Raw genomic sequence first — 14,635 nt, forward strand, 5'->3', positions numbered from 1 at the left:
GTAGAGCATCTTTATAATCACCCAGTTACGTTGTGATGTCTGATAGCACACAAGACATTCCTCCGGTATCCAGGAGTTGCATAATCTCATAGTCGAAGGAATATGTATTTGACATGAAGAAAGCAATAGCAATAGAACTGAACGATCATAATGCTAAGCTAACGGATGGGTCTTGTCCATCACATCATTCTCCTAATGATGTGATCCCGTTAATTATCAAATGACAACTCATGTCTATGGTAAGGAAACCTTAAACATCTTTGATCAACGACCTAGTCCAGTAGAGGCTCACTAGGACACGATGTTTGTTTATGTATTCACACATGTATTAAGGTTTCTAGTCAATACAATTCTAGCATGAATAATAAACCTTTATCATGAATAAGGAAATATAAAATAACAACTTTATTATTGCCTCTAGGGCATATTTCCTTCAGATAGTTCATGAAGGGCTGGGGTGCCAATGTGGGATAGGGCCTCAAGATCTGGAAGGGGGCCCTTCTCATGGAGATTTAGGTCTTGGACCCGAAGGCCAACGCTGCAGGCTTGCCCCCGGAGGAATGGTGTAACGCTCCGAGACCGATGTGCCAGGTGTCCGCCAGTTATTCGCTGTTGTTGTCTTGTCATTCGCTTGCGTGTTGCATCTTGTCATGTCATCATGTGCATTGTATCATCATGTCTTAAAAACTTGCATCCGTCCGGGTTTTCCTAGTTCCTTCCGTTGTCCGTTCTGAGCCCAGACACACTCGCATGCGCCCGCGGCATGTCCGAAATAGTATTTTATAAGTGGCCAAAAAATGTTCTCGGAATGGGTTGAAAGTCGGCATGTGGTGTTGTTATGTTGTTAGTAGGTCGCCTGCCAAGTTTCATCGCATTCGGAGCTCGTTTGATAGCCCAACCGTTAAACTATAGCGGCATTATAGCCGGTCTAACGTCGGACGTTTTCGGTCTCCGGAAACAGTCGTCGGGCCTCTCCTCTTCTCTCTTCTCAGCCCTTTGCCTTCTGCACTACCTACCGCCAGGTCCAACCTAACCTCTCTCGTCAGCCCGCGGCCCTCCTCGCGCGCTTCCGAAAATTGTCCCGGACCCGACCTGAGCACTCGTCACCGTCGTGTCCGGGTCATCCCCAAACATCTGCAAAACATCTCCGTTTTGTTAATTGGGCTCCCTAGCAATTTTATCCGCAATCGTCCGATTGCGATCGTAGGGACGAGATAGCCCCTAACCTAGTCTGTGAGGTATATATATACTCCATTCCTAGTCTTTTGGGACAAACCCTAAAAATTGGGACCCTTGTCCCATCCTTCCCCTTGCCGCCGCCACACTCAATTCACCTCGGGATCCTCCCAGATCGGATCTATCCAATCGACCAGCGCCACATCGCCTCCTCTTCCATCCTCTGCTGCTCCCTCGCTCGACCCCCCTGCATCCCGTGCCTTCCCGCGCCGGCAACCGAGTCCCCCACACAGAGCGATGGATCCAGAGACCCTGCCTCGTGCAGCCGCGCAAGGAGCACGAGCTCCCATGGCCGTCGCCGAGCCGCTCGAGCACCTCCTCCTTCCTCCCGTCGCCTCGCCGCTCCGGCAACCAGGTCATGCCACCGCTCCCCGTGTCCTCCTCCTCCTCCTCTCCTTTTCCTGCTCTCTCTCCCGAGCTCATCTCTCTCTCTCCCTCCCGTTCTGCAGGAAGCCACCAGGACGGTGCCGCCATGAACGGGAGTCACCTCCTGCCGCCGTTCACCTCGACCGCGCCCAAGTCTTCCCCTGCCCGATCCATGCCTCGTCCCTGGCCCCCTCCTCGCCTCGCCGTCCGACGATGAGCACCGCCGCTGAAGCTCCTCCTCCATGGATGCCAAGTACCAAGGTCCCCGTGCCCGTCCTTATGGCGCCCCGCATCCTCTTCGTGGCCCCGAAGCTCCTCTGTTGCCTTTCCCGACCTGCCTCGGTCCATAGGGAACCCATTCCCGTCCTCCTCCGCGCCGGATACAGCAAGCACCGGGCGGATTTTGCGCCGCCGCAAGCCCCGCTGTCGGCCACCAAGTCCCTTGCGCCTCCTCTGCATCCAGGTCACCTCACCTCCTCTCGCTCACACTCCGGCCCTCTCTCTGTCCCTGCCTCTTGTCTGAATCCTCCCTGCCATGGCCCTGCAGTTCCTCGCCGCCTCCAGGGCTCCACATTGCGCCACCAGAGACCAGCTGCCGCCGCACCTGTCCCCTGCCGGGCTGCCTCGACCTGCGGCTGCAGTTTTCTTCAGAAACATGCGGAGCGCACGCAGTCAGCGCCTCCGCTGCGCCTCGCGTTGACCCAACGGCCTCAATCTCAACCGGGCCTGGCCCATGGTGCGAAATCCCCCCAGCTCCCATGCTCTGTTTTGGCCCAGTGCATGGATTCGGCCTTGTTATGTGTTTTTCTTGCCAGGACGTTTTTTTCTTCTATTTAATCAGAGTTCTGCAGTTTTCAGAAAACCCCTTATTGTTCATGCATATAATAACTTAATAACCGTGCATCATATTAAAATGATTTATATATGAAACTTGCTTAGAATTTTGTGTAGATTAATAATTTGCCACTTTCATCTATGTTTAAAATGTTTAAAATGTTGTTTGTTCAAATTTGCCTAATGCCATGCTAAAATGATTTAATTCATAACTTAATAACCGTAGCTCGGTTTTAAACAAACTTTATATGTAAATGGGGTAGAAAAATGCATAGTTTAACATGGTGCACTTTTATTGCATGTTTAATAACTCTAAAATTGTGTTTAGGGAAGAACAGGACCAAACCTAATATATGCACATGAGGAGTTTCTGGATTTGTTGTTTTGTTATTCCGGCCTCATTTAAACTTGACTAGATAGGTAGTTTTACTTTGCTTCACCCTCTTGCCATGTTTAACAACATTTAATATTGTTGGGTACATAAACAAGATCGAACTAAATAAGTCACGTGGTGTTTCGTCAATATGCAACGGAGTTGCATATTGAGCTCCACTTAATTTGTAGGGTTGCTTGTGCACTTTGCCATGCCATGCTTCATTAAACCGTACATGCATCATACTTAGTTGTGCATCGTGCCATGCTTATGTGGTGGTTGTTTACCATGTTGTTTGCTTCTTTCCGGTGTTTCTTCTTCGGGTTAGTTCCTGTAACGTTGTGTTTGTGAGGATCCGTTCGACTACATCCATTGGACTCGTTCTCCTTCCTTGCGGGATTTCAGGCAAGATGACCATACCCTCGAAATCACTTCTATCTTTGCTTGCTAGATGCTCGCTCTTTTGCTATGCCTATGCTGCGATACCTACCACTTGCTTATCGTGCCTCCCATATTGTTGAACCAAGCCTCTAACCCACCTTGTCCTAGCAAACCGTTGTTTGGCTATGTTACCGCTTTGCTCAGCCCCTCTTATAGCGTTGTTAGTTGCAGGTGAAGATTGAAGTTTGTTCCTTGTTGGAACATGGAGATGTTGTTCCTTGTTGGAACATGTTTTACTTGTTGGGATATCACAATATCTCTTATCTAATTAATGCATATATATACTTGGTAAAGGGTGGAAGGCTCGGCCTTATGCCTGGTGTTTTGTTCCACTCTTGCCGCCCTAGTTTCCTTCATATCGGTGTTATGCTCCCGGATTTTGCGTTCCTTATGCGGTTGGGTTATAATGGGAACCCCTTGACAGTTCGCTTTGAATAAAACTCCTCCAGCAAGGCCCAACCTTGGTTTTACCATTCGCCACCTAGCCTTTTTCCCTTGGGTTAGGCCAGCCCAAGGGTCATCTTTATTTTAACCCCCCCGGGCCAGTGCTTGTCTAAGTGTTGGTCCGAAACAGAGCCACTTGCGGCGCCACCTCGAGGAAACTTGAGGGCTGGTTTTAGCTGTACGTAGTGTTCATCCGGTGTTGCCCTGAGAACGAGATATGTGCAGCTCCTATCAGGATGTCGGTGCATCGGGTGGTCTTGCTGGACTTGTTTTACCATTGTCGAGGATGTCTTGTAGAACCGGGATACCGAGTCTGATCGGAATGTCTCGGGAGGAGGTCTATTCCTTCGTTGACCGTGAGAGCTTGTCATGGGCTAAGTTGGGACACCCCTACAGGGTTTTGAACTTTCGAAAGCCGTGCCCGTGGTTATGGGAAGATGGGAATTTGTTAACTCCGGTTGTAGAAAACCTGAAGTTGACCTTAATTAAAATGCATCAACCGCGTGTGTAACCGTGATGGTCTCTTTCCGGCGGGGTCCGGGAAGTGAACACGGTGTTGGAGTTATGCTTGGCGTAGGTTGTTTTAGGATCACTTCTTGATCATATTTTATCGACCGTGCTTTGCCTTCTCTTCTCGCTCTCATTTGCGTATGTTAGCCACCATATATGCTAGCCGCTTGCTGCAGCTCCACCTCATACCTTTTACCCTACATATAAGCTTAAATAGTCTTGATCGCGAGGGTGCGAGATTGCTGAGTCCCCGTGACTCACAGATATTTCCAAAACCAGTTTGTAGGTGCCGATGAGACTGTGCAGATGACGCAACCAAGCTCAGGAGGAGATCGATGAAGATCTTGTCCTTTGTGTTGTTTTCGTTCTAGTTGATCAGTAGTGGAGCCCAGTTGGGGTCGATCGGGGACATTTGTCGCATTTGGGGTTCTTCTTTTATTTTGGTTCCGTAGTCGGACCTTGATTGTATTTGGATGATGTAATGCTTTATTCATGTATTGTGTGAAGTGGCGATTATAAGCCAACTATGTATCTCTTTCCCTTATGTATTACATGGGTTGTGTGAAGATTACCTCGCTTGCGACATTGCTTTCAATGCGGTTATGCCTCTAAGTCGTGCTTCGACACATGGGAGATATAGCCGCATCGAGGGCGTTACAAGTTGGTAATCAGAGCCTTCCCCGATCTTAGGAGCCCCATTGCTTGTTCGAATTAGCGGACGAGTTGAGTCTAGAAAAATGTTTTGAGTCATTTAGGAATTATATATCGGAGAGTTTAGGAATTCTTTTTACTCCCCAGTCTCTTCATCGCTCTGGTAAGGCATCCTGACGTAGAGTTTTGACTCTTCTCAAATTTCACTAAAAAAACTTTTTAGGATCACGCGGGTATCTTGGAATCATTCCGATGGTTTTGTGACGAGAACATTGTTCTTGGTGCCTCCTGTCTTTAGGGGTTGTGGCAGTGTCCCGGGGAGTTGAGCTCCGAGGTGTTGTCGTCACAATTTTATCGTTGCAGTTCTGGAATACCTGAGTTTAGTACGCCGGCATCGAAAATCTCTTTTATGCAGTTCGTTGGTGAGATAACCTCGACGCCACCCAGTACTGGGGCGGGAGTTCGGGAGTATTGCCATAACTTGTATAACGGATGCTTTTCGAAGGTTGAGGTAGATGATTTCCGAAGGTTTCTTGGTTATGTGTTGAAGGATGGATATAGCTGGATGTAGGATTTGCTAGTTTTGGGTGAGATATTATGCTTCCCCTGTATCCCCAACACCTGATTGCATAACCGGAAAGTTTCGGGAGTTTATAAGTGGGAATTCAAGTAGCTCTTAGGATATCTTTCTGACAGATGTATGATATGAAATTGGGGTTCGATCGGGGACCTTTGTCGCATTTGGGGTTCTTCTTTTATTTTGGTTCCGTAATCGGACCTTGATTGTATTTGGATGATGTAATGCTTTATTCATGTATTGTGTGAAGTGGCGATTGTAAGCCAACTATGTATCTCTTTCCCTTATGTATTACATGGGTTGTGTGAAGATTACCTTGCTTGCGACATTGCTTTCAATGCGGTTATGCCTCTAAGTCGTGCTTCGACACGTGGGAGATATAGCCGCATCGAGGGCATTACAAATGGGCGCTCCGCTATATCTTAGAAGACGACTTGCTGGAAATCTATCACAAGGAGGAAGAATATTGGTGCCAACAGGGTACCATTAATTGGGTCCTATTCGGGGACGCCAACACGGCGTACTTCTAGGCGATCGCCAATGGTCGGCATCATAGATGTACCATTCCCTTCTTTGGGAAGGGGGTCGGTTGATCCAAGATCCGGGCGAGATTCAAACTCATGTTGATGGCTTCTATAAAGCCATGTTTGCCGCAAGAGATCATGGTGGCACGACGCTCGCCGACTCTATCTAGGAGGGGGCCCCAGCTAGTATCGCAAGAACATAATGGGATGCTATTGGCAGAGTTCTCAGAAGAAGAGGTGGCTTCCATAATAAGAGGGATGAATCCTGCGTCGGCCCCGGGACCGGATGGCCTCCCGGTCCTGTTTTTCCAGGTGTTCTCGCATGCTATTAAGCACGAAATCCTCGCGTTATATAGGGAATTTGAAGGAAATATGCCCTAGAGGCAATAATAAAGTTGTTATTTATATTTCCTTATATCATGACAAATGTTTATTATTCATGCTAGATTTGTATTAACCAAAAACTTAGTACATGTGTGAATACATAGACAAACAGAGTGTCCCTAATATGCCTCTACTAGACTAGCTCGTTAATCAAAGATGGTTAAGTTTCCTAGTCATAAACATGTGTTGTCATTTGATGAATGGGATCACATCATTAGAGAATGATGTGATGGACAAGAGACCCATCTGTTAGCTTAGCACTATGACCGTTTAGTTTATTGCTATTGCTTTCTTCATGACTTATACATGTTCCTATGACTATGAGATTATGCAACTCCCGAATACCGGAGGAACACTTAGTGTGCTATCAAACATCACAACGTAACTGGGTGATTATAAAGATGCTCTACAGGTGTCTCTGATGGTATTTGTTGAGTTGGCATAGATCAAGATTAGGATTTGTCACTTCAATTATCGGAGAGGTATCTCTGGGCCCTCTCGGTAATGCACATCACTATAAGCCTTGCAAGAAATGTGACTAATGAGTTAGTTGCGGGATGATGCATTACGGAATGAGTAAAGAGACTTTTCAGTAACGAGATTGAACTAGGTATGGTGATACCGACGATCGAATCTCGAGCAAGTAACATTCCGATGACAAAAGGAACAACGTATGTTGCTATGCGATTTGACCAATAAAGATCTTCATAGAATATGTAGGAGCCAATACGAGCATCCAGGTTCCGCTATTGGTTATTGACCGAAGATGTGTCTCGGTCATGTCTACATAGTTCTCGAACCCGTAGGGTCCGCACGCTTAACATTAGATGATGATTTGTATTATGAGTTATGTGATTTGATGTACAAAAGGTTGTTTGGAGTCCCGGATAAGATCGCGGACATGACGAGGAGTCTCGAAATGGTCGAGATGTAAAGATCGATATATTGGAAGGCTATATTCGGACATCGGAAAGGTTCCGAATGATTCGGGTATTTTTCGAGAGTACCGGAGAGTTACGGGAATTCGCGGGGGGAAGTAGTGGGCCTTAATAGGCCATACGGGAAAGGAGAGAAGGGCCTCAAGGGTTGGCCGCATGCCCCCCCCATGGCAAGTCCGAATTGGACTAGGGAGGGGGTGGCGCCCCCCTCTCTTTCCTTCTCCCTCTCCTACTCCTTCCCTCTCTCTCTCCTCTTGGAAAAGGAAGGGAACTCCAACTAGGATTGGGAATCCTAGTTGGACTCCCCATATAGGCGCGCCCCTCCAAGGCCAGTCTCCTCCTCCTCCCTCCTTTATATACATGGGCAGGGGGCACCCCAAAGGCACTCCAAGTTTTGTCTTAGCCGTGTGCGGTGCCCCCCTCCACAGTTACACGCCTCGGTCATATCGTCGTAGTGCTTAGGCGAAGCCCTGCGCCGGTAACTTCATCATCACCGTTGCCACGCCGTTGTGCTAATGGAACTCTCCTTCGGCCTCAACTGGATCAAGAGTCCGAGGGACGTCATCGAGCTGAACGTGTGCTGAACGTGGAGGTGCCGTACGTTCGGTACTTGGATCGGTTGGATCGAAAAGATGTTCGACTAGATCAACCACATTACTAAATGCTTCCGCTTTGGTCTACGAGGGTACGTAGACACACTCTCCCCGCTCGTTGGTACGCATCTCCTAGATAGATCTTGCGTGATCATAGCTAGGTAATTTTTTTGAAATACTGTGTTCCCCAACAGAATTCACTCAAGGCGTGATTGACCTATCTTAGTTGAACTACGACATCATCTCTTTGATCCCTAAGGTGCCGAGGGCGTTGAACGTCTGACAATTCCGACCTATCAAAGTGATCAATGTGATATTTCGGCTTCTTGCTAAAGGGTATGCCAATAGGGCGGCCCTCCTAGCATCCCAAATTACCCACCCAAACCAGTCCGCGTTCATTAAGGGTCAGTATATATTTTGGACGAGATCCTGGTACTCCATGAGGTTATTCATGAAGTCAAAAGGAAACATCTCAAAGCGGTCTTCTTCAAGATCGACTTTCATAAAGCCTATGATACAATCCATTGGTCCTTCCTTTGAGAGGTGTTAGATAGGAAGGGTTTTGACCCTCACTGGATTGCGGGAGTCATGCAACTTGTGATGAGCGGCCGGTCGGCCATTAACATCAATGGGGAAGTAGCCCTTTCTTCCAAATTGCGCAAGGGGTGCGTCAAGGGGACCCGCTCCCGCCCTTTTTATTCAACCTGGTGGTTGATGTCCACACGGAAATTTTTAGAAGTTGATAGAAGTGTTACTATCTACAAAGCTAGACTTGTCGAAAAAGGTTTTTGACAAAGTTCAAGGTGTTGAATACGATGAGATTTTCTTGCTCGTATTGATGCTTAAAAGTCTGTCCGAATCATGTTAGCAATTGCCGCATTTTATGAAATCTGGCAAATGGATAAACAAAACTGCATTCCTTAATGGATTTATTAAAGAAGAGTTGTATATGATGCAACCAGAAGGTTTTGTCAATCCAAAGGGAGCTAACAAAGTGTGCAAGCTCCAGCGATCCATTTATGGACTGGTGCAAGAATCTCGGAGTTGGAATATACGCTTTGATAAGTTGATCAAAGCATATAGTTATTGTACAGACTTACAGTGAAGCCTGTATTTACAAGAAAGTGAGTGGGAGCACTACAACATTTCTGATAAGTATATGTGAATGACATATTGTTGATCGGAAATAATGTAGAATTATTCTGCAAAGCATGAAAGGATACTTGAATAAAATTTTTTCAAAGAAAGACCTTGGTGAAGCTGCTTACACATTGAGCATCAAGATCTATATAGATAGATGAAGACGCTTGATAAGATTTTTTCAATGAATACATACCTTGATAAATTTTTGAAATAGTTCAAAATGGAACAGTCAAAGAAGGAGTTCTTGCCTGTGTTGCAAGGTGTTAAGTTGAGTAAGACTCAAAGCCCGACCACGGCAGAAAATAGAAAGAGAATGAAAGTCATTCCCTATGCCTCAGTCATAGGTTCTATAAAGTATGCCATGCTGTATACCAGATCTATTGTATGCCATACCACTGAGTTTGGCAAGGGAGTACAATAGTGATCTAGGAGTAGATCACTGGAGAGCGGTCAAAATTGTCCTTAGTGGAATAAGGATATGTTTCTCGATTATGGAAAAAGGTTCGTCGTAAAAGGTTACGCCGATGCAAGTTTGACACTAATCTAGATGACTCTAAGTCTTGATCTAGATACATATTGAAAGTGGGAGCAATTAGCTAGAGTAGCTCCGTGCAGAGCATTGTAGACATAGAATTCGCAAAATACTTACGGATCTGTATATGACATACCCGTTGACTAAGATTCTCTCACGAGCAAAACATGATCACACCTTAGTACTCTTTGGGTGTTAATCACATAGCGATGTGAACTATGGGTGTTAATCACATGGTGATATGAACTATTGCTGTTAAATCACATGGCGATGTGAACTCGATTGACTCTAGTGCAAGTGGGAGACTGAAGGAAATATGCCCTAGAGGCAATAATAAAGTTATTATTTATTTCCTTATATCATGATAAATGTTTATTATTCATGCTAGAATTGTATTAACCGGAAACATAATACATGTGTGAATACATAGACAAACAGAGTGTCACTAGTATGCCTCTACTTGACTAGCTCGTTAATCAAAGATGGTTATGTTTCCTAACCATGAACAATGAGTTGTTATTTGATTAACGAGGTCACATCATTAGTAGAATGATCTGATTGACATGACCCATTCCATTAGCTTAGCACCTGATCGTTTAGTATGTTGCTATTGCTTTCTTCATGACTTATACATGTTCCTATGACTATGAGATTATGCAACTCCCGTTTGCCGGAGGAACACTTTGGGTGCTACCAAACGTCACAACGTAACTGGGTGATTATAAAGGAGCATTACAGGTGTCTCCAAAGGTAGATGTTGGGTTGGCGTATTTCAAGATTAGGATTTGTCACTCCGATTGTCGGAGAGGTATCTCTGGGCCCTCTCGGTAATACACATCACATAAGCCTTGCAAGCATTACAACTAATATGTTAGTTGTGAGATGATGTATTACGGAACGAGTAAAGAGACTTGCCGGTAACGAGATTGAACTAGGTATTGGATACCGACGATCGAATCTCGGGCAAGTAACATACCGATGACAAAGGGAACAACGTATGTTGTTATGCAGTCTGACCGATAAAGATCTTCGTAGAATATGTAGGAGCCAATATGGGCATCCAGGTCCCGCTATTGGTTATTGACCAGAGACGTGTCTCGGTCATGTCTACATTGTTCTCGAACCCGTAGGGTCCGCACGCTTAAGGTTACGATGACAGTTATATTATGAGTTTATTCATTTTGATGTACCGAAGGTTGTTCGGAGTCCCGGATGTGATCACGGACATGACGAGGAGTCTCGAAATGGTCGAGACATAAAGATTGATATATTGGAAGTCTATGTTTGGACATCGGAAGTGTTCCGGGTGAAATCGGGATTTTACCGGGTTACCGGGAGGTTACCGGAACCCCCCGGGAGCCATATGGGCCATCATGGGCCTTAGTGGAAAGGAGAAAGGGGCAGCCCAAGGGGGCTGCGCGCCTCCCCCCTTCCCCTAGTCCTATTAGGACTAGGAGAGGTGGCCGGCCACCCCTCTCCCTCTTTCCCCCTTGGGAATCCTAGTTGGAATAGGATTGGGGGGGAGTCCTACTCCCGGTAGGAGTAGGACTCCTCCTGCGCCACCTCCTCCTGGCCGGCGCCTCCTCCCCCCCTTGGCTCCTTTATATACGGAGGCAGGGACACCTCTAAACACACAAGTTGACACAAGTTGATCCACGTGATCGATTCCTTAGCCGTGTGCGGTGCCCCCTGCCACCATATTCCTCGATAATACTGTAGCGGAGTTTAGGCGAAGCCCTGCTGCTGTAGTTCATCAAGATCGTCACCACGCCGTCGTGCTGACGAAACTCTTCCCCGACACTTTGCTGGATCGGAGTCCGGGGATCGTCATCGAGCTGAACGTGTGCTCGAACTCGGAGGTGCCGTAGTTTCGGTGCTTGATCGGTTGGATCGTGAAGACGTACGACTACTTCCTCTACGTCGTGTCATCGCTTCCGCAGTCGGTCTGCGTTGGGTACGTAGACAACACTCTCCCCTCGTTGCTATGCATCACATGATCCTGTGTGCGCGTAGGAAATTTTTTGAAATTACTACGAAACCCAACATGTGCACCAACAACTTATGCTAAGCAAGATAAGCAACTATGTGATAGCAAGATATATGATAAAGAACAATATGGCTATCACAAAGTAAAGTGCACAAGTAAAGGGGCTCGGGTAAGAGATAACCGAGGCACGCGGAGACGATGATGTATCCCGAAGTTCACACCCTTGCGGATGCTAATCTTCGTTTGGAGCGGTGTGGAGGCACAATGCTGAACCAAAGCCTGAAACTGAGTGCTTACACTGCAAAGGAAATGGTCACTGGAAGCGGAACTACCCTAAATATTTGGTGGATAAGAAGGATGGCAAAGTGAAAAAGGGTATATTTGATATACAGGTGTTTGATGTGTGCTTTACTAGTGTTTATAGCAACCCCTCGGTATTTGGTACTGGTTCAGTTGCTAAGAGTAGTAACTCGAAACGGGAGTTGCAGAATAAACAGAAACTAGTTAAGGGTGAAGTGATGATGTGTGTTGAAAGTAGTTTCAAGATTGATATGATCATCATCGCACACTCCCTATTCTTTCGGGATTAGTGTTGAACCTAAATAAATGTTATTTGGTGTTTGCGTTGAGCATGAATATGATTTGATCATGTTTATTGCAATACGGTTATTCATTTAAGTAAGAGAATAAACTGTTGTTCTATTTACATGAATAAAACCTTATATGGTTACACACCCAATGAAAATGGTTCATTGGATCTCGATCGTAGTGATACACATATTCATAATATTGATGCCAAAAGATGCAAAGTTAATAATGATAGTGCAACTTATTTGTGGCACTGCCGTTTGGGTCATATCGGTGTAAAGCGCATGAAGAAACTCCATAAAGATGGATTTTCGGAATCACTTGGTTATGAATCATTTGATGCTTGCGAACCGTGCCTTTTGGGCAAGATGACTAAAAATCCGTTCTTCGGAACAATGGAACGAGTTACTGACTTGTTGGAAATAATACATACCGATGTATGCGATCCAATGAGTGCTGTTGCTCGTGGCAAGCATCGTTGTTTTCTGACCTTCACAGATGATTTGAGCAGATATGAGTATATCTACTTGATGAAACATAAGTCTGAAACATTTGAAAAGTTCAAAGAATTTCAGAGTGAAGTGAAAAATCATCGTAACAAGAAAATAAAGTTTCTACGATCTGATCGTAGAGAAGAGTATTTGAGTTACGAGTTTGGCCTTCAGTTAAAAACAATGTGAAATAGTTTCACTACTTATGCCACCTAGAACACCACAATATAATGGTGTGTCCGAACGTCATAACCGTACTTTATTAGATAGGGTGCGATCTATGATGTGTCTTACCGATCTACCACTATCATTTTGGGGTTATGCATTAGAGACAGCTGCATTCACGTTAAATAGGGCACTATCAAAATCCGTTGAGACGACGCCTTATGAACTGTGGTTTAGCAAGAAACCAAAGTTGTCGTTTCTTAAATTTGGGGTTGCGATGCTTATATGAAAAAGTTTCATCCTGATAAGCTCAAACTCAAATCGGAGAAGTACGTCTTCATAGGATATCCAAAGGAAACTATTGGATACACCTTCTATCACAGATCCGAAAGGCAAGACTTTTGTTGCTAAATTCGGAAACTTTCTGGAGAAGGAGTTTCTCTCGAAAGAAGTGAGTGGGAGGAAAGTAGAACTTGACGAGGTAACTGTACCTGCTCCCTTACTGGAAAGTAGTTCATCACAGAAAACTGTTTCAGTGACATCTACACCAGTCAGTGAGGAAGCCAATGATAATGATCATGAAACTTCAGATCAAGATACTACTGAACTTCGTAGATCAACCAGAGTAAGATCCGCACCAGAGTGGTACGGTAATCCTGTTCTGGAGGTCATGCTACTAGATCATGATGAACCTACGAACTATGAAGAAGCGATGGTGAGCCCAGATTCCGCAAAGTGGCTAGAAGCCATGAAATCTGAGATATGATCCATGTATGAGAACAAAGTGTAGACTTTGATTGACTTGCCCGATGATCGGTGAGTCATTAAGAATAAATGGATCTTCAAGAGGAAGACAGACGTTGATAGAAGTGTTACTATCTACAAAGCTAGACTTGTCGAAAAAGGTTTTTGACAAAGTTCAAGGTGTTGAATACGATGAGATTTTCTTGCTCGTATTGATGCTTAAAAGTCTGTCCGAATCATGTTAGCAATTGCCGCATTTTATGAAATCTGGCAAATGGATAAACAAAACTGCATTCCTTAATGGATTTATTAAAGAAGAGTTGTATATGATGCAACCAGAAGGTTTTGTCAATCCAAAGGGAGCTAACAAAGTGTGCAAGCTCCAGCGATCCATTTATGGACTGGTGCAAGAATCTCGGAGTTGGAATATACGCTTTGATAAGTTGATCAAAGCATATAGTTATTGTACAGACTTACAGTGAAGCCTGTATTTACAAGAAAGTGAGTGGGAGCACTACAACATTTCTGATAAGTATATGTGAATGACATATTGTTGATCGGAAATAATGTAGAATTATTCTGCAAAGCATGAAAGGATACTTGAATAAAAAAATTTCAAAGAAAGACCTTGGTGAAGCTGCTTACACATTGAGCATCAAGATCTATATAGATAGATGAAGACGCTTGATAAGATTTTTTCAATGAATACATACCTTGATAAAATTTTGAAATAGTTCAAAATGGAACAGTCAAAGAAGGAGTTCTTGCCTGTGTTGCAAGGTGTTAAGTTGAGTAAGACTCAAAGCCCGACCACGGCAGAAAATAGAAAGAGAATGAAAGTCATTCCCTATGCCTCAGTCATAGGTTCTATAAAGTATGCCATGCTGTATACCAGATCTATTGTATGCCATACCACTGAGTTTGGCAAGGGAGTACAATAGTGATCTAGGAGTAGATCACTGGAGAGCGGTCAAAATTGTCCTTAGTGGAATAAGGATATGTTTCTCGATTATGGAAAAAGGTTCGTCGTAAAAGGTTACGCCGATGCAAGTTTGACACTAATCTAGATGACTCTAAGTCTTGATCTAGATACATATTGAAAGTGGGAGCAATT

Source organism: Triticum dicoccoides, chromosome 7A (genome assembly GCF_002162155.2).
Source record: "Triticum dicoccoides isolate Atlit2015 ecotype Zavitan chromosome 7A, WEW_v2.0, whole genome shotgun sequence".
NCBI classification, from domain to species: domain Eukaryota; kingdom Viridiplantae; phylum Streptophyta; class Magnoliopsida; order Poales; family Poaceae; genus Triticum; species Triticum dicoccoides.